Below are 19,738 nucleotides of genomic sequence, written 5' to 3'. Positions count from 1 at the left end.
TAATGCCTGGAAGAGGGACGGGTCCACATTTTTCTACCTACTCGGAGATGTCGTAAATTTTAATTTTCGGACACAATAGCCTGTTTACACCCTCCATATTATGAGCGCAATAAGATAATATTCGACTCTAAAAGTCAGGTACGCCATGGTATAATTTGCCCACTATATTGTAAAATCTAGCTCTTGAAAAATTGCTTCATCGGTCCACATAATGTTTGCACAAAATTGAGAATCATCTTGCACCTTGCAGCAATTTTGTTTTCTGAGACTGTTAAATCGGTTGTTTACTCACACAAATTTGCTTACTCAAAATTGCTAACTAACTATTTGACTACATTTCCTTCTTTAGGCCTTCTTTCTGCTCGACCATCTGAGCTAAAACAATAAAGGGCAGTTAAATATGCCACTATGGTTCAATATTTAATTTTAGTGTTCCTACATCTTCTTTTTGTACCAGTGGTTTTCGGGTGACACTGGAGATTCACATTTTCCATCTTGGGGTGGTACCATGCCACTTCTTTTAGTTGGGTAAGCTATACAGGGTGTTAGGTAACGTTACGGTGATAGAAAAAGGGGTGATGGAGGCAGCCGTGAAAAGTAATGTTTCGAAGTTTTTTTCGGGTTTTCTTGAACCGTTTAAGAGCTGGAAGGCTTTGAATGTGACCAATCAGGGAACAATTTGCATAAGGTTACAAAAATTTGAATCAGAGTTACTGAAGGAAATTTTTTGTTTGATGTCAAATTGACAGTTCTTATTTTCTATCAATGGCGTACTTGTTCCATTTTTGTGGACATCACAAATCAAGTTCGTCAAAACGAAAATGTGTTGGGTAGGAATAAAGGAATAAAGGAAACATTATTGCGTCAATTACAATTATGTGTTCAACAAGATAGTGGCCATTTTGAACATCTATTGTAGTGTTGCTTTGTTGTCTGTTTTTTTTAATAAAATTGCGTTATTGTTTTTCCCTTTTATTGACGCCACTGATTTAAAACTTCAAATGTGACGGGAAAGTGACAAATTATTCGTTTGGTCCGAAAGCTATTTGGATTTCTGTAAAATTGAAAAAATATTTGAAACCATTCTATTGGTCAACTTTAAAGCCTTTTAGCTTTTTATCTAACACGAAAAAAATAATAGTCTATGTCCGTAACGTTACCTAACACCCTGTATTGTCACACGGAATTTCGACTGCTTCTTTTCCCCTTTTCCTTCTTTTGTTTTTTAGCCATCGGGTATTTCGGAAGATCGCTTGAATTTATTCCTCTTCCCTTTTTGGCGTCTTTCAAGTATTCCGTTTCACGTCCCTTTTCTGTAGCTTCAGTCTTATCTTAATTCAACTTTTTTTTGTTTCTAAAAACCAGGTCAAAGATCAAAGTTTCTAACTCTCAATTACTCGCCTATTCTCGTACTTGTATCGTTGTATTAATAATTCACTAACCTGTATTTGTATTGTCATTCTTTGTTTACAATCAAGACCTGATAAAATCTCGGAAATAATCAACACGCATGTCTTGACAAAGTAGAGACACCTGCTTCCGCGTACTTCGGTTCAAATGAACAGGGTTTTATTTGAATAGGATTCTCGAGTCCCTTTTGGCGCGATATTGGAGGGGGACTTTGACTTTTGATTTTTGTGGGTGAAGGTTGTTTTTCGTGCACCGAGGAAGTGCAAGTGATTTCCCGGTTTTCCCTGAAAAATCTCGATCCGAATTCGCTCGTGGCACGTTTATTCGGGAACTTCAGCTTTTTCGTAAACCACCCATCCACGTGGTAGTAGATACTACCCTTAGGTTCTAAGGTATGGTTTCACAATTTCAATCTATCTCTTCTCTTTTGCTTTTCCTCAATTAACATCTCTCATTATTATTAGTTTTTTTTTTACCGAGGTCACAAGTGACCTGATGTTATTTATCCCTCGACTTCCCTTGCTTCTCGCATCGAGCTTCACCTTAGAGGTCGGTTGCTTTCTGCACACCGTTGACGTCGGAGTCCTAGCGGCCAGAGAGGACCTCCAACTAAGTACCTCTTGGCAGTCAGAGGGGACCCCCCGCTAAGTACTTCCTAACAGCCCCAGCTAAGTGCTCATTATCTGTTGAATTTCGGTTCCTATTTAATTCTACATCTTCTTTTGTAATTTTATTTAGTATACCTATAATTATAAATTTCAAATAACATCAACTATCAAAATTTTACTTAAGTTCACTTATATCACTTATAATTTTTAGTAACATTTAAAGAAAGGAAAACTAAAGCCCAATGGTACCATTTTGCTAGTAATTTTTGTTCACTAAATATTTTATAGATTCTGTTTGCCTTTAACTAATTTGATTGACTGCGCCCACAGCCGCAGTATAATACCAGCTGTGGTGGCGCCATTTATAATAAACATCAAATTTTATTAATATTTGTTTGATTCGGAGCCCACGACACCGCTTTTCGGCAAAAAGCTGCCAGGCTGTAGCCACCACTATCTAAATTAGGCTACAACCTGTTGCAGCAAACAATTGCAAACATTTACTTTTCTTACAAAATCTCCTGGCAATAATGCATGCACTTTTGTGAAATGGTAAGGATGGAGTTGCTCATCTCGAACAATTCTGCTGACTGCGCTAGACGAGGTATCCAACATATTAGCAATGGCTCGACATGACGTTCTTGGATCTTCTTCTATTAAGTCTAAAACGGCTGAGGTGTTCTTGTTGTTCTGGGGCGCCCTGGATCCCGATACAATGATCCGGTACTACGCTCCCTGTCTCCCCCGTATTCGCTGATCCAACCGTCTAAAACTTTGCTGCTTGGATGCCTTCTTAATGGATATCTAGCATTGCTTCGGCACTCACCCGGCACTAAATACATGTCTGCGCATTCATTATTTGTGAACATTATTAATTCACAATTCTGACAGTTTAGGTGTCATTCGATTGAAAGGTTTGAAGCTATTGTAATTAAAACATTTATCGAAACATGAACATTAAGATGTACCTAATACCATTGTATGCTTACGTGTAAAGTACATCATAATAGTGATGATACAAATAATTGCTTTTCTCGCTGTTTCATCGCGTTCAAAACTTCCGTCAAAAATTGGAAATTTGCAGAACTGTTGAGTGGTAACATTGCCACCCTCGTCCATGTTTCGATAAAGCTTTGTATTTACTACGGATATTAAGTAATTCATAAAAAACTCGGACGTTAACAAGTAACGTCCTCGTTCATTATGAATTACTTAATATCCTTCTCAAATAAATAGCTATTATCGAAACATGAACATTAAGATGTATCTAATACGTTTCTATGCTTACATGTAAAGTACATCATAATAGTGACTATTTCCTTCGAAAAATTTAAGCCAATTAGAAAGCTGCAATGTTTTATTTTCAACCAATCACGATCAAGTTTTAGCGATAATACTGCACTAGTGCAATTATCGATAATTTGCACTAGTGCAATTATCGATAATTTGCATTAGTGCATATTATCAGATCCAACATTTATGAATAAAAAGACTAAATTTAAATTTTTATTTCTTTTAAGAGAATGAACAATTGTTAAAAACACAGGTTGAATATAAAACTTTCTTTGATGTTGGAACCGATGTGTTTTCATTGCTGGTTGCATCAATTCCTGTTATTTCGCTGTTATCATTTCGCATTTTTTTAACGATTTCCTCGTGATGTTCACTATTTACTTGAAGGTAACTCTTTATCGAAGCTTGATTTGAGTGTCCTGTAACCTTCATAATTAAATTTTCTGAAACACCAACCTTCGCAAGTTGGGTAATTGCTGCGGCACGGTTGGAGTGATTTGATACTTTTACTCTTTTCGTGTCAATTCCTATAGCTTCTGCTGCTTGCCTTGTCCACTTTGAAATCTCATTTCGTCCTACAGGGCAGTTTTTAAAAAAACCTTTTGAAGTTTCTTTTTTCCACGACGGATTTATGGTTAAGAAGAGACGTTCGACTGTAATGTGCGGTCCTCTCTTTTCTTTTAATAATTTGAAAAGCCTGAAAAATTAGAATGATAAGTCTTTTGTTATCGTGCACTATTTTAAATACCTGATTGGACATTTGCTCGGGTCGGTGGTGTTTTGCACTAACCATCTCGTTTCTGTCAATCTGTGACTCCCTCCTTGCGCTGTTTTAGAAAATACGGGGTTATACGCTATTCGACCTGTTGGATTTCCGCGGTCGTCAAATTCTTCTTCAAAGTAACTCAAAAGACAGTTGCATGCTTCTCCTCCTCTCCATGCTAGTTCGTACGAGGCAATGTGGAAAAATTTGCGTTGCAGCCCATTCGGAGTTGTCTCGTTCCAAATAGTACACATTTGATCAATTTCTTGTTCTGATAAGCTAGATGCACTCATTTTTCTTTTTTCGGGATTCTTTTGCAACTCTTTCCTCTTTGCATCTCTTGCAGTTCGAGCACACTCAAACGTGACGTCTTTAAATGGATCAAAACAATGTTAAACTCATTATAATATTTTTGTTGCAACAGTTTTGCTATTGTATTCCAAATTGTCTTCACAACACCCTCTTTATATTCTTCTCCATTAGTGCGCCTCATATTGAAAGCGAAGTCTTTAAGAATTAGCGCCAGTTGCGACATAGAAGTTTCCTGTTCGATGGTGTATTTTCTTTCATCACAAAATTGTTCAAACTGTCTCCATGCAGAATCTCTTGACTTTTTTGTGTTCTGTGGAGTTAACTTGTCCACTGCAGCGTTTATTATTTGTTCTGTATTCTGCCCAAAACGCAAACTCATCTTGAAATTATTTTTTCACAAAATTGTTGTCACAACAAAGCCCTTGGATACCGGTCAATGAAAATGTGATTACAGTCAAGAATCGTTTAAAAATTTAAAAGAAACCAATTTTTAAACCAAAAAATTGTTTAGAGTATCGATGAAATTCTTCTCAGGAAATAGTCTGCCAAAATACCCCCTCGTGCATGCCAAATTGCCTCCTAATTTAAAAATTAATTTGTCGACAATTTGACATGCACTCGGGATATTACTAATGATAATACAAATAAATCATAATAACATAGTTACCGTCTCATAATAGCACAGTTGCCATTAATCCATAATATTCAACGTTTTTATGCAAAGGAAAGCAACTCCAAAGACCAAAATTAAAAACATTCTGAAGATCTGCATTTATTTGTATTAATTCTAACATAAAATATCTTGGAAAATGCTTTTCTCGCGGTTTCATCGCGTTCAAAACTTCCGTCAAAAATTGGAAATTTGCAGAACTGTTGAGTGGTAACATTGCCACCTTCGTACATGTTTCGATAAAGCTTTGTATTTACTACGGATATTAAGTAATTCCTCAAAAAAAACTCGGACGTTAACAAGTAACGTCCTCGTTCATTATGAATTACTTAATATCCTTCTCAAATAAATAGCTATTATTTGTATTCGTGTGCAATGTTGCCACATAGTTTTTCAGGTAAAAACAGCTTAAGGTATTCGCTTTAAACAAATAATATTGTAAAGCAAGCAATTGCTAACTGTGTTGCTTAAACCCAAGGTGTCATTTCAGTTAATTTGTAGAAAATGGTAATATCCATTCACAAAAAATAAAAGTTACTATGGTTGGCGATCAAAAATAACCCTAAACGGAACAGTTCGTGAGATTGGTAACCAAATCGACATTTGACAATTATGATGCCAAAATTTCAAAATGAAATCTTTAATTTATACTCACGCTGCAAGAAAGCGTAAGAAATAGCTAATTTCTGCATTGGGAGTTTCAACAAGACACTAAGAAGTTGTCTAATGTAAACTAAAATTAAACAAACTGAACTGACATTGACAACAAACTTCAAAGTACAGTCCCATGAAATGATGATTGAAAAGTATCCTCTGATTTTACAAAAATCAAAGGTAACTTGATTTTTATGTTTTATGAATGGACATTATGTTCATATGTTTTAATTGTTGAATTAAACGACTGTAAAAAATAATATTTGAGCTCCTATATCTTTAAAGCAAAGAGGCATGGATTTTTTTAAACATTTATTTGAACAGTATTGGTCATTACTCATCAACGTACCACTAAGTTGTTTCGCGAATTTTTTGATACCCCGTATAACTGATGACGTCTTCACCGTCCGGATAGGCTTGCGTTAACACTGCCCCGATCCCGTAGGCACTCGCAGGTCAAAATTTGGGCTATATAGTGTTACGAGAAGATTCTGGAAGCTTCTAGCGCCAGCGCTGGAACGTGCGAGATGCCGCACTTTTGTGGAATAATGCTGAGTCATACGCGGAACTCCCGAATATTCTCGTAGCGCTCCAGCATTACGCTAGTGGTATAGAAATAACATACTGTATAAGGCAATAGCGATAGAATGTAAATAGGCAAGTAATTGAAAGTATTGTAAAGTGCAATAAGTGAGGATTACCGAGTGTTCATAGCGCTGAATAAGTTGTTATTGTTAAAAGTGAGACTTTCAATTTTCGGCCAACGTGACAATAGGATTGGGTCGAAATCAAAAGCTCCTTAACTTTCAAGAACGTTTGTTTACAAGTGGGCGCCCATTCAAAGCGTCGATTTTTCTTCAAGTGGTCTGGCGGGGGCGTTACGAGTGATGCGAAATTCAAAATAAAACGCCGATACCACGAGAACATACCTAAGAAGCGTCGAACATCGCGAACAGGTTGGGGGCGAAGTATATCCACAATAGCCGATACCTTCCCAGGGTCGACATGCAACCCGCGATTATCCACGACATACCCCAGATAATTTAATGACGAACGACAAAATTTGCATTTATTTCGGTTTAGGGTTAAATTCGCATTCGACAACCGATGGAGGACCTTACCTAGAATGTCCATATGTTGCTCGAAGGACGGGGAGATGATGATCAGGTCGTCCAAATATTGAAATACGAATAGTTCAAGATCATGTCCGACGACCTGGTCGATGATGCGTTTAAATACCGCCGGAGCGTTTGTTAGTCCGAAAGGAAGACGACGGAATTGAAACAACCTTCGGCCCGCAACTGAAAACGCCGTATATGGTCTACTATCCGGGGCCACGGCGACTTGCCACTAAGCCGATTTGATATCCAACGATGTTAAGTACCGCGCGTTGTGTAGTTTATCGAGGATGGTGGATATTCTAGGTAGGGGGTACGCGTCCTTCGCGGTGACCTTATTGAGGTTTCCTATAATCTACACAAAAGCGATAGGAACCGTCATCACCGGTGACGACCAAGTGCTCGTTGAGGGTTTTACGACGTTGTTATTAAGCATATGATCCAACTCCGCACTGATGGCTTCCTGTATCTTTGGGGACACAGGGTAGTTGCGCTGCTTGATCGGGTTATCGTCAAGAAGGGTAATGTGGTACTCGACCCCTTTCACGCATCTGATTTCCGTACCGCCGTTTTGGAAACAATCCTCTATTACCCTGTTCAGGATCGACCGCTTTTGCACTGTCAGTGCGGGGTTTTTAGGAACCTCCACGGAGGCTGCCTGCACTGGCGAAAACTGCCACGAGTGACTATGCAAGTCCGGAACTATCCCCATTCTAAGCCAAAAGTCCGCTCCTAAAATTAGTTCGTGCGGTAATGAAGGGACCTGTGCCACTTCCAAAAGAACTACTCGATTCCGAAGTTTAAAAGGTAGCGACACGGTACTCGAAATCTGGTGCCGGCTTCCGTCGGCGATAGTGCAGTGGTCATTTCCTCCTAGGAGACGTTTAGTCTTCAAGCGGATGTTCCGAAAGCGTTCCATTCCTGCTCTTCTTAAGATGGTGTAGCTAACTCCGGAGTCAAGTAATCCCAACAAACGTATCCCGAAGCACGAAACCTCTAGATGCGCCCGAATGTTCCCAGACTTGCAAAAAAATGCAAAAAACAAAAGTGGAAATCGCCGTGTGGTTTACCTCAAGTTTTACAGTTGGCTTTGACAGTGTTTTACCTCCTCGAATACTGATAACAGTCGGTATTCTTCATGACATACCGCCAATAAAATGTCTGATTTACTTATCGATTTTTTGCCACATTTGTGTTTTATCATTAATCAATTAATGAAACTGTTAGTTCTGAAAGGATTGCAAAATACTGCTGCAAAAGATCAATTTGAATTAAGTCGTATTAAGTTCGCGTGAATCGTCAATAATTTTTTTCAAGCTATTTATAAAATTAGTAAGTCGATTTTGCGTTAGTTTTGCGGGGCAGTAAATACCGATAAATGCTTCCGGACAGACACCACCAAGTCAGCGTAGAAGAACCCCATAGGTAAAGCCCATTTAAAGATTTGAAAATAGAGTTAATCACTGTGCCTGCCCTTCAATGGGTTTCAAAACCAAGAACCGTAGGCGGAAGTTTTTTATTTCACTGTACCCAGGGTGGACTCAAGAAATTGTCAGGGCACAGCTGTAAGTGTAAAAATTCGCATCAAAGTAGGCGATTCAAACCAGTTATGATTTGCATAGATTTCTATAATTTTTTTGAATTCTTGTTTTTTCTGATATATTTTGAATCTTTATGACCATAACTACGTTAGTATCTTAAATAAACTTGAAAACACAAGCTCTTTTCTATGTTTTTGAACAATTTTTTAAATTGACAAAACACAAAAATGGTACGTGATACGAAGTTCTTGAGGTGAAGATATTGTTTGGCACTTTGTTTACATCGCGAAACACCAACTTTCAAAAAAGGTACATATTAATATTTTTCACCCCATAATCTGATCTATTTCATTTTAATGTCAGTCATCAAATCATCAACATTTGTTAAACTTTCATTCAAATTTCTCTCTGATACATTCGTAATTTTACTAGCTGCATAATCTCAATCAGAAAATTCTGAATCAGAATCTGATTCAGTTAGTGAAATTATGATTGGAGGAATATTTTGAAAACTCGTAAACTCACCTATACATTTCACCTAGTCGCTCCTATTCAGATCCTCACAATGCCTCACACAATTCTGTCATTTTTCGCCTGCAAACCCTGATAAAGCCTCTTTCCATAACGCTTCCACTCCGTTTTTATTTAAAACTTTTTCACGGACATGTTTGTTGTCACATGGCATGTTACATCCATGGCATTTCTATAGGATTGTACTGGCAATGGTATGGAGGTAGTCTAAGAGTTTCTGCTCCGGATTCTTCCAGTAAAGTATCAACAATATACTTTTAAGAGCGGTTTCTGGTCAGAGGTTCTATCAGGTCCCAGAGTTGTTTTTTGGTGAATCCATGGTCGAAGGACACACCATTTTCTGTCAACCACGGTTGCGTTGCAGACTTGCTGGATCTTAACGTGGGTGGCTTATCCATTATTGGCGAGTGATATGGGGCATTATCCATTATAACAACCATTTTCTTCAAGCCGTCTCACTGCTGGCAATAATTGATCCTCCACCCAACGTTTGAAAACATGCTGATCCATTGTCTTATGGTAATCTCGATGCCGAATTTTACTATCGAGGAAAAATTCACAGCCATCGAGAAAACCTTCAGACGCGCAGCCTGCATCAACACAGTGAATCGAGCACCCTCTTGTTTCACACGAGATGGGTTCCCTCTAAGGTCACTGTCGTCATCCAAATAGACAAAACTTACTTTTTCTGTTGACACTTGATATTGCTGGTATTTTCGTAAAAAAGTGATTTTTTTCGCGATTAAAATCGGGTTAAAATTTTTTTGCCGTTGCATTTACGATATTTGTACCCCATATTTTTTAAAATCCTCCACATTGTTGTTTTAGAATATTGAAAATCTAATTCTTTTTTGCATGCTCAAACAAATCATCTAGACTAAAATGTACATTATTCTTATGAAACTCAAAAATTTTTAGTGAAATTTCTTCTCTGAAGTAAAAGTCATTAAATATTTTTGCCTGCTTTTTTCGTTCAGTTTGGGCAGATGTTGCGGGCTCGTTCCTGTCTACTATACATTTAATGATTTTTTAAGCCTGGGTGACACTAATCTGTAAAGCATGCAATTCAAATAGGTGCGCAAAAAATATGAGAAATTTTTACCGGAAATACGAACGACACCCTTTTCACTCGCCGTCAGGCGTTTTAGTAAACACGAAGTATTCCCAGAACTTGCCATTTCGTAGTTTAAAATTATAATGACAATACTAATTGTAAAAATGAAACAAGCTAGGTGGTTTTTGAGATATATTAAAAACCGAAAGGCACAGAGATATACTTTTCCAAGTTGAGACTCGTTATTATGGCCCTGTAATAACGATTACCGCAAATATTATCAGTGGTTTCAAGGTCGTAAAGGACCCTGCCATAAATTATTTCCTAGATAGACCGAGAGATCTCAAACCAGGAACAGCTGACATTTATTAATTTTTTTTCTGATTTCTTTTTAAAATTAAGCAAATAAAATAAATCCTAACTCTACTTAGTAAGATTGGTACTTCTATAAAAAAAATAAAAGAAAATATTCAGGGTTTAGTGTCACGGATAGCTTTGGCACCAAATGCAAGTTTTGTGTCCGGTGAGGTTCTGGTCGAACCTTAGTGATGGAGCTGCAACCGCAATTTATGGTCTGCATTGTGAAGAAATTTAATTTTTACTCAAAGAAGCACTCTCATAAAAACGAGTCTCAAATTGGAAAAGTATAACACAAATATTGATAATGTAGATCGTTTTTTAACAAATAATCCAATTATTTTTGACGAAAAAATCTACATAAGAAAATCGTACTTAGAAATCAACAGGAGAACACAGGGAGCAATATCCTTCATACATACATTAATATTTTTTTATTCAATTTTGACATTTAAATAGACGTTTATTTTGCTGTTTTTAGGCATTTAGGACCAACACTGTATAAACGTATTCGTATTACGTAAACGTTAGTATGTTTTAGTTAGGACTTTGTAACCCACTTCGCTCCTCGAGCCTTACTTTTTCCGAACTTTTCTCGCGGTCCCGGCCACGACTACCCCAGTGAAGAAGGGGGGGGGGGGGGGGGTACGATTAGCTGGAAGGGTGAGCGCCACGAGTTTGAAGCGTGACCACGAGTCCAGGGAACTACCCAAACCCGAAGGTAGTACGACACGAGGTAACAAAATAAAATAACTTATTATCAGCACAACGTGTATTAAAATGCAGACGGGTGGTGATGGGAAATAACAATAATATCCAAGTGATTAATGCTACTAACAAGTCAGAAACAAGGACCTAATCTCGTTGGGCGAACTTACGGCGAATGCGACACACGCGGACAGCTGTCAACGGACGCAACAGATATTCCCGAGCAGCTGAAGTACCGCTCCCGAGATTACGCTTACAAGAAAATAATCAAATTAAATTTACGACCGAAAAGTGCGGGCATACGACTATCTACTTATCGGTTAAGTTAGTGAACGGTGTCGAAGTCCCTGGCAATGACGTTCCTAGGACGGCGCAGTCCGGGTTGTTCCTAGGATAGCGAAGATCCACTAAGGATGCCCACGATGACGGAAAAACAGCACAGCTCGTCTCAAGCCAGAGTGACGCCGATGAAGCGGAGAAAACAAAGGGGAAGAAGAAGAAGAAGAAGAGGAAGAAGCCTGAATAACCAAAAGTGCGATAAGCGCTGTGTCCCTTCAGTTAGAAATATTCACCTTTGATGGAGGGCGGCTTCAAAGTGGGTGAAACGTGGTGTTCCCAAAAATCACAAAACCCAAAATTGGGCCGCAGGAATCACAACCGGCTTGTGCCGCAAGTGAGCCTCCGTATAACAATTTCCAAAAACCACGAGGATGGCTCACATAACCACCGATTTCTGCACCCACAATCACCACCGTCTCACTTGTTAGAGTGCCAAAACTAAGATGACTGCCGATCCGGTACTCATTTCGCGCCCTCCGAAAACCTCTATAAAAAAGGGGAAGTACGTCACGAAGGACGGTACTACCAACCTTTTATAGCCAAAAGAACTAGTTGACTCAGATGACAGTAGTCAAAAGTGAGGTTATAGGGTTTGTTTACAACGTGAAAACACGACACAACTAAGGGATAACCGGAAATAAACACTAAACGAAACCAAATGAACACAACCAAAACATGGACACTAAAACTGAGGTGACTGGTGTCCAAGCAGTCACCCCTGGAGCGGGTAAAAGAGGAATGTGGTGGTTGCTTGGCTCCAACAAACAACTTCCCCAACTAAGCCAAAACTAAACGCATTGTTTCAGGGCTGGAGGATTCCTGGATGATGCTGGACCTCTAAAAGTAGTGTTACTTTGGGAGACTTCTACTCCCGCCAGAGTTTAGCGTCGGCGCATTCTCCAGCCTCGCCAACAGAGCTTAACCACCCTAAACTTAAAATGACGCTAAAAATCCCTTACACAAATTCGTACCGTTACAACTTCGTGTTGTGAAAAGCGCGCGTAACATGTTTTTCTTGATTCGTTAAAATGTCAAAAAAAAAATCAATCAATCAAACATGTAAGTAATACGCCCTACTATTATACTCGTCTGATAAGGTAATTTATGCATTTATTAAACAAATATAGATTCTTCTTGGAGAAAATTATGTATAGCTGGAGTAATATCTACTCAATACTACTGGAAACTATGTACGAAACGAGCACTACAAAGTAGCAGAATTTGCACTTTTACTCGGAAAAAATTTGATTTATCAAACTATTCCGATGACGATTTAAAAAATTTGTTTCGTTTTACTCATTTTGAAATTTACACTGCTGAAGCTACTGCAGATTCCACAGAATTTTAGTGTTTGCAGAAGTCGATGTTCTAGTTGTTCCTAGTTATTTGCCAGAAAGTCTGTATATTAAGGTATATGTATGTATACGATATTTCAGAATAGAAGGATTATGTCTATTACTTCGTCGCCTAAGCTATTCAAATAGACTATGTGATCTTGTGAAAATCTTTCATAGAGATCCGTCTACAATTTCACGAATTTTTAATTATACAGGGTGATTTTTTTAAAACGGCAGGCGTTGTAGAATTTTTATTTATGAACCGATTTCAAAAATTTAAAAAACAAATTAAATGGTTTTTAATTTACTATAAACTGGTGATTTTAAAAATTTTCTAAATGTCTTAGTATCTTTTGGGCGATACTCAACTTTCTTATTTTAAATTGGAACCCATATTTTTTTTTTCATAATTTGGAAGACATTAATTTTCTTGATTCAGAAATGTGCAATATGTTCTACTTCTACCAAAAATATTTTTAAAAAAATTATCAAAATTGAAAAAAAAGCAATAAAAGTCAATAAAATCTATTGCATGGTGTCAAATAACACAATGCCGTTATTGTAATGTCAAAAAGCAGCAAATAACAGAAAGGATCGGCATTTTTTTTTGAAATTATTAATAACAAAAGACAATAATAATTACAAATCAGAAAAAACAACTACCTAATTTAATTAAAATACTGTTGAAACGCCATCCCGTTTTTTTTCATTGCACAATTGACACCTACAAGAAATGCATTGTGCATTGTAAGGTGTAGCCCCATCTTGATGAAAGAAAACTTGTTCTTTCTGTTATTTGCTGCTTTTTGACATTACAATAACGATATTGTGTTATTTGACACCACGCACCTAGATTTTATTAACTTTTATTGCCTAAATTTTTTCATTTTTGATTTTTTTTTTTAATATTTTTTGTAAAAGTAGAACATATTACACATTTCTGAATCAAGAAAATTAATATCTTCTAAATTATGAAAAAAAAAATATGGGTGTCAATTTAAAATAAGAAAGTTGAGTATCGCCCAAAAGATACTAAGACATTTAGAAAAATTTTAAAATCATCAGTTTATAGTAAATTAAAAACCATTTAATTCGTTTTTTAAATTTTTGAAATCGGTTCATAAATAAAAATTCTACAACGCCTGCCGTTTTAAAAAAATCACCCTGTATGTTAAAATTTGTCTACAAACATCGTCTACAGTCTTTAAATTAAAATTAGATACTGAATAGATTGGAAGAATTTTCCCATGTAGGATGTTAATTAAAAATAACCAACTCGTTAAATGTTAACCATTTCAGTGTTGCGTAGAAGCAGGATCATTCTATCCCAATATTGTCGGATTTATTGATGGTACCGGTAGATCCATATGTAGGCCAACATACAGGCAGAGAGATTTCTGCAGTGGGTCGATTGGTAGGCTGGACGGTCTATTTATTGGAAGAAGACATGCTGCAGCTATTCTTAATCTTAGTAATCTACGGCTAGAACTGGCAAATGTGTTGTCAACACCTACAAAAAACTATGCTTTGTATGGTGATCCCGGTTATTCCAATTCCCAATATATTAAAGTTGGATATAAAAATCATCAAAATCTAAATGAAAGGCAGGAATTATTCAACAAAACTATGTCCAGTTTACGTGTGAGTGTTGAATATAGATTTGGTAAAATAATACAAATATTTGCATTTGTGGACTTCCAGCACTTAAAAATGCAATATTACGTCGCAGCCTTTTTGGAAAATTGTCATGATTGCATGAATGGAAGTCAAGTTTTAGATTACTTTGCATGCCTACCGCCTAATATTGATGAATATTTACAATAAAACAATTTTCATTAATATTTTTTATTTTTTGGTCAACAACATAAACAATTCATTCATCTGTTGCTGATGGGCGTCACGTCGTTTATTTTCTTCTTCTGTAATTGTCATCTTTTCTGTTGAATTTTTTTTTTGCTCCAAACTAATTAATTCTTTCTTCAACCTTTGGGCGTTTCAACTCTATTTCATGATCTAGTTCTTGTTTTATCTTGATTAACTCGTCTTCAGGGAGCAGGACACTATGCTTTCTTCTGAATGTTTTTAGTCCAGGAGTTGTGCCTTCTATGTCTACAATTAACAGCTATATAATTCCCTCTGTTTTATCTATAGTTAACTCATTACTGGTCTAGCTTAAAAGTTCATCTCTTTCCATGTCTGCAGTTTGTTTTTTAAGGCGTCTTTTAGCAGTGACACAAGGTGTTGCTCTAGAAGGTTGGAGTGCAAAAATTTCATTATTGTTGTTTGCTTCATCTTCAGCAAGAGACTAAGCATTTGTTATCTGGCTTATAGGAACATTTTTCGCATGAATATATGCATCAACTTGTTCTAGAAGATTGCCTAATTCAGTGTGTTCTTCATCTGTACCAGTTCTAAAATGAGAGAATTCAACTTACCATATATTCGACCAATAAGAGACATTTATTTTTTCAAATAAACCAATCACAGTAAACTTTTCTTGGAAATTTTCACTAGTGAAATTTCCGTGGCAATTCCACGCGAAAATACCACGCGACAGTTGCTTGTCAGTTGCTTGTCAGTTTGTTGAATTCTCAAGAGGAATATAACTCGGGAGCTCGAAATTGTGGAAAATTTTTCCTCCAGTACTCGTAGTTTGTTTCTCCGGACAATTGATCGTCGAAAAAACTACTCGTTTGTCGGAAAAATTTCCGACAATTTCGAGCCCACTCGTTATATTACTTATGAAAATATCATTTGTAACTTTTTTTTATGTAATTTCTTGTTTAAAGCTTACTTATATGTCAACTGTTCCTGCTGATATTTTCCACCAATTTTTGAGATTCCTCTTTTACTGTTCTAGACAGTTTTGACACTTTTGTCAAATTTGGTGTTTGGGGAATAAATTGTAATTTTGATAATTTGTCAACAACACCAAGAATTGATCCAATAAATTTTCTTTCTGGACAGAAATTGAAGATTAAAAGTTTCCCTTATGTCAGCAAGAATTTGGTCCCACTGACTTTTCCCACGTTGATAAGGATTGAGTTCCACACATAACCGAAGTAGATGTATGTCCATTCGAAGCGGAAAAAATGTCCTGGACTTGCGAGAACAATTTAAATTTTACCAATTCATTTCACTTACCGCTTGTGCACAGCTGCTGTTCTTATTTTTGGGCTTAAACATTTTAACATACCCGTCAAAATTTAAACTAACGTCACTTTTAATACACGTCTCCAATACGCCAAACGTAGTGTTCGGTTTCCTACGTCGGTTTATTGTCAAAGTCAAACGCATCCGCACAAAAATACGTAAAATTGGAGAAGTCAAACGTATACACAGCTCAGCCCTGAGTGCCTATTATTAAATTTGCATTAGTGTAATGTTATCAGTGTTATCAGATCCGACATTTATGAATAAAAAGACTAAATTTAAGTTTTTATTTTTTTTGAGAGAATGATCAATTGTTAAAAACACAGTTTGAATATAAAACTGTCTTTGATGTTGGAACCGACGTGTTTTCATTGCTGGTTGCATCAATTCCCGTTATAGTTCGGGGACATAAACCGTGTTTATGACTTAATTGGGGTTCTCACTGCACAAAGAGACAAAACCACCACCGTTGTTGATTCCTTTATCTTGTGGTTTCGCCTCTTTGTGCAGTGAGTACCCCAATTAAGTCATAAACACGGTATTTCAGTCCCCGAACTATACTTCGCTGTTATCATTTCGCATTTCTTTAACGATTTCCTCGTGATGTTCACTATTTACTTGGAGGTAACTCTTTACCGAAGCTTGATTTGAGTGTCCTGTAACATTCATAATTAAATTTTTTGAAACACCAACCTTCGCAACTGCTGCGGCACGGTTGGAGTGATTTGATACTTTTACTCTTTTCGTGTCAATTCCTATAGCTTCTGCTGCTTGCCTTGTCCACTTTGAAATCTCATTAAGATATGATTAAGAAGAGACGTTCGACTGTAATGTGCGCTCCTCTCTTTTCTTTTAACAATTTGAAAATCCTGAAAAATTACAATGGTACGTATTATGTTATCGTGCACTAATTGTACCTATAGATGCACCCTAAGCCCGTGTTGCTAACGTGGAAGCGTCCTCAACACTAGAGAGAGATAGTCTATTTAGGAATTTCATAAGAGAGACAAAGATAGGCAGAGAAAATGTCACGTGATATCGGAAGACGTCATTTTTCTTAGAAACCATAAACAAAAGTGCACACTAGCCTGTCTTTGGTGACGACTGACAACTGATTGGCTCTAGCGTTTTAAGGTTATGTGTCAAATTCAAATTCGATTAAATATGGCTAAGATGTAGACTGGGTCATAAACTAACTTGATTAAAAACTTTTTTGAAGGTTTTGTAGTGCGAACATTCATGATCTGTTGGTCTGCTAATCGTAGCTTGACCGAAGTACCGAAGATAGTAATTAACATTTGAGTAATTAGGATCAACATGGAATTGGTAATTCTTTAAGACTGTTTCGAATTTTCTCAATTATTGTTAAGCATGCAATTGCATTTTTTTTTATAATTTTTTAATACTCTCACATTATTGGGTAAATTGTTCTTTAATCTTTAACGCACTATTTGATATTGTGAATCCACAGTCTGCTATTATTTAAATACGATTACAAGATTTAATAAATAAAAATAACGAAAAAAATAATTTTAAGAGTACAAACTAATAATTTTGAAATTTTAAGTGCAGATTTATCTGTTTTGAAATAAGCAAAAAATGTTATTCCTTTGTCATTTTTTTGTAAAATGGAAAATAAACTTTTTTCCCTCTTGTGAACTCAATCCGGGGACATACTGTATAAATAAAGGAACATCAAAAACGAAACAAAAAAAACTTAATATTTTATTGGGGCACCATTTGATTCAATAACCCTTTGTAGTCTATTGGGCATAGAGAGGCAGAGATTTCTGTAGTAATCCTAAGGTAATGCATGCCATGCATTACTAATCGCAGTCAAAAGATCTACTCTGTTGCCAAATATAAAGCGCTGCTGCTTGATCTGTCGCACCAACCGCCCCCACATATTCTCTATGGGATTGAGATCCGGACTGCGACTCGGCCAATCCAGAACGTTTATATTATTATTCTCTATTGATGCCCTCAACCTCTGTGAAGCTGCAGTTATTATGCTAGAATATAAAATTTTGGTTGGGAAATACTCTGGTCACAGAAGGGAGCATTACGTTTTCAAGAGTATTAATATAAACGTTAACGTTTAACCGACCTTCCACATACAGCATTACCTCAGGATTGACTCCTGAAATCCATGCCCACATATTCACTTTGAATTTTATGTTTCGCTCGTCAGAATTTAAGTCGCGAGCTTAGTACCGAGTGTTTCGTGGCCTGTAAACTCGCATTTGACCATTCGGACTCGACTGAAAGGTTTTTTCGTCCGAAAAAACTACCCTGCTCTAGTACTCCTCGAGGTGTTAAATAAATCTTTTTAGCTGCCGCATGATTTTTAATGTCAGCTGCTTTTATTCGATTTATCTTAAAACTACCCGGAAAGTTACTGGTCACAGTTGCTTCAACTGCAACGGCAAAAGGGTGTTGTCTGATGACGTCGACCAAGGTTTCGTCGTCTTCCAGTGTTGAAGTAAGATGTCCACCCGAGCCTGGACGACGCTCAACAGTTTGGTCTCGTCGCCACTTCTGTATACAGTGAAAGCTCCCATAGCCGTGACTTAGTTTTTCTCCGTTCATGGGAGCTGTCTTATTAAAAGAAAAAATGTCCCTATAATGAAGGTTATTTTTGGATGTCCGTTCAAAGGAAATAACATTTGAAGTTTTATTACACAACAATTATACAGGGTGTATCAAAAATGGCGGATATGCTCTTCAGTGCGTTGCTGAGAATTATTTAGAGAACACGGAAAAAATAATCTCTGCCTCATTTTCTTAATGTTATAGCATCTCAAAGGTAACCCATTCAAAAGGATGTAGCTTCTAGCATATGCATGCATGACTGTGGTAACTAGTTGTAATACCGTTAATTAATGTTCTTGTTTCCATTTATCCCGACTGCATTCCATTTTAACTTAAATTTATCAAGTTTTTCGTTTCTATTTTTGAATAAAAATCGATCAAAATACATTTGGCAACAGGGTGATTTTCACGTGCAAAACAAAAAAAATTGAAATTATGCAACACTCGAAAACTTTAATGGAGTGTCTTCACAACATTTTCGGTGAATTCGTTTTCTCCAAAGTGCATCAACTGTAGGCTCTTTAACAAGGTCACATGCATAACTAAAAGTACTTAACGTAGGCATTTAAAAATTGTTAGAACAAGTGGAAAAATAAATTCGCAAAATATTCAGCACTTTACACAAAAGGATATGACAATAACCATCCATCATTGAAACGTCTTGTTCAAATAAGAATACTCTTTCTTTAGTTAATAATAACTTTGATAATAATAATTGAAAAGTTGCCTAATAACCTAAAAGTAAGACGTCAATCAATTTTGATTGAATACCATAACTACACCAATTTACATAAGCGTACTTGTAGTTTTTCTATCTTTCCTTCTTAGGCACTACTCTATGCTACGTTGCCAAATTAATTCTTTTAAAAGTTCGATTTTCTCGAAAAGTGGAAGCCAAAAATTGTTTTTAACATTTTTTTAGACTTTATCAAGGTATTTCAACAATGTACTGTAGAGCTTATCCGCCATTTTTGATACACCCTGTATAATCTTGTACGCTAACTGAGAATAATACCAACGCCATAAGTGGTAGGTTTCATCGTCAAAGCCTTTTAGAAGAGCTGATTTCTTCGTGAATTGTATTGGTGACCTTTATGATTTTACTGAATTGTAGTGAACATTATCTATGATTACAACAGTTTGCGAACTTTTGGAAAAAACTATCCGGATTATGTTGGTTTCCTGAAGTCTGAATCAGTTTATGTTGTATGATAAAACAACAGAGAAACGTCGTGCATTTTCTTCAATTTAAAGTTTTTTTTTTATCGCGATAACATCTAGTTCCACATTTGTTTATA

The 19,738-nt window shown here is 36.6% G+C and overlaps 1 pseudogene; it reads right to left on the bottom strand.

Moving 5' to 3' along the window:
• Window positions 1-3,469: 3,469 nt before the first annotated feature.
• Window positions 3,470-4,903, bottom strand: LOC148176377 (uncharacterized; annotated as a pseudogene).
• Window positions 4,904-19,738: the final 14,835 nt, after the last annotated feature.

The sequence above is a fragment of the Gnatocerus cornutus genome, chromosome 4, assembly GCF_029298725.1.
Source record: "Gnatocerus cornutus isolate USDA-ARS CGAHR chromosome 4, icGnaCorn1.1, whole genome shotgun sequence".
In the NCBI taxonomy this organism is placed as follows: Eukaryota; Metazoa; Arthropoda; class Insecta; order Coleoptera; family Tenebrionidae; genus Gnatocerus; species Gnatocerus cornutus.
The sequence above is the reverse complement of the archived record's forward strand: the minus strand, read 5'-3'. Positions and strand labels throughout refer to the sequence as shown.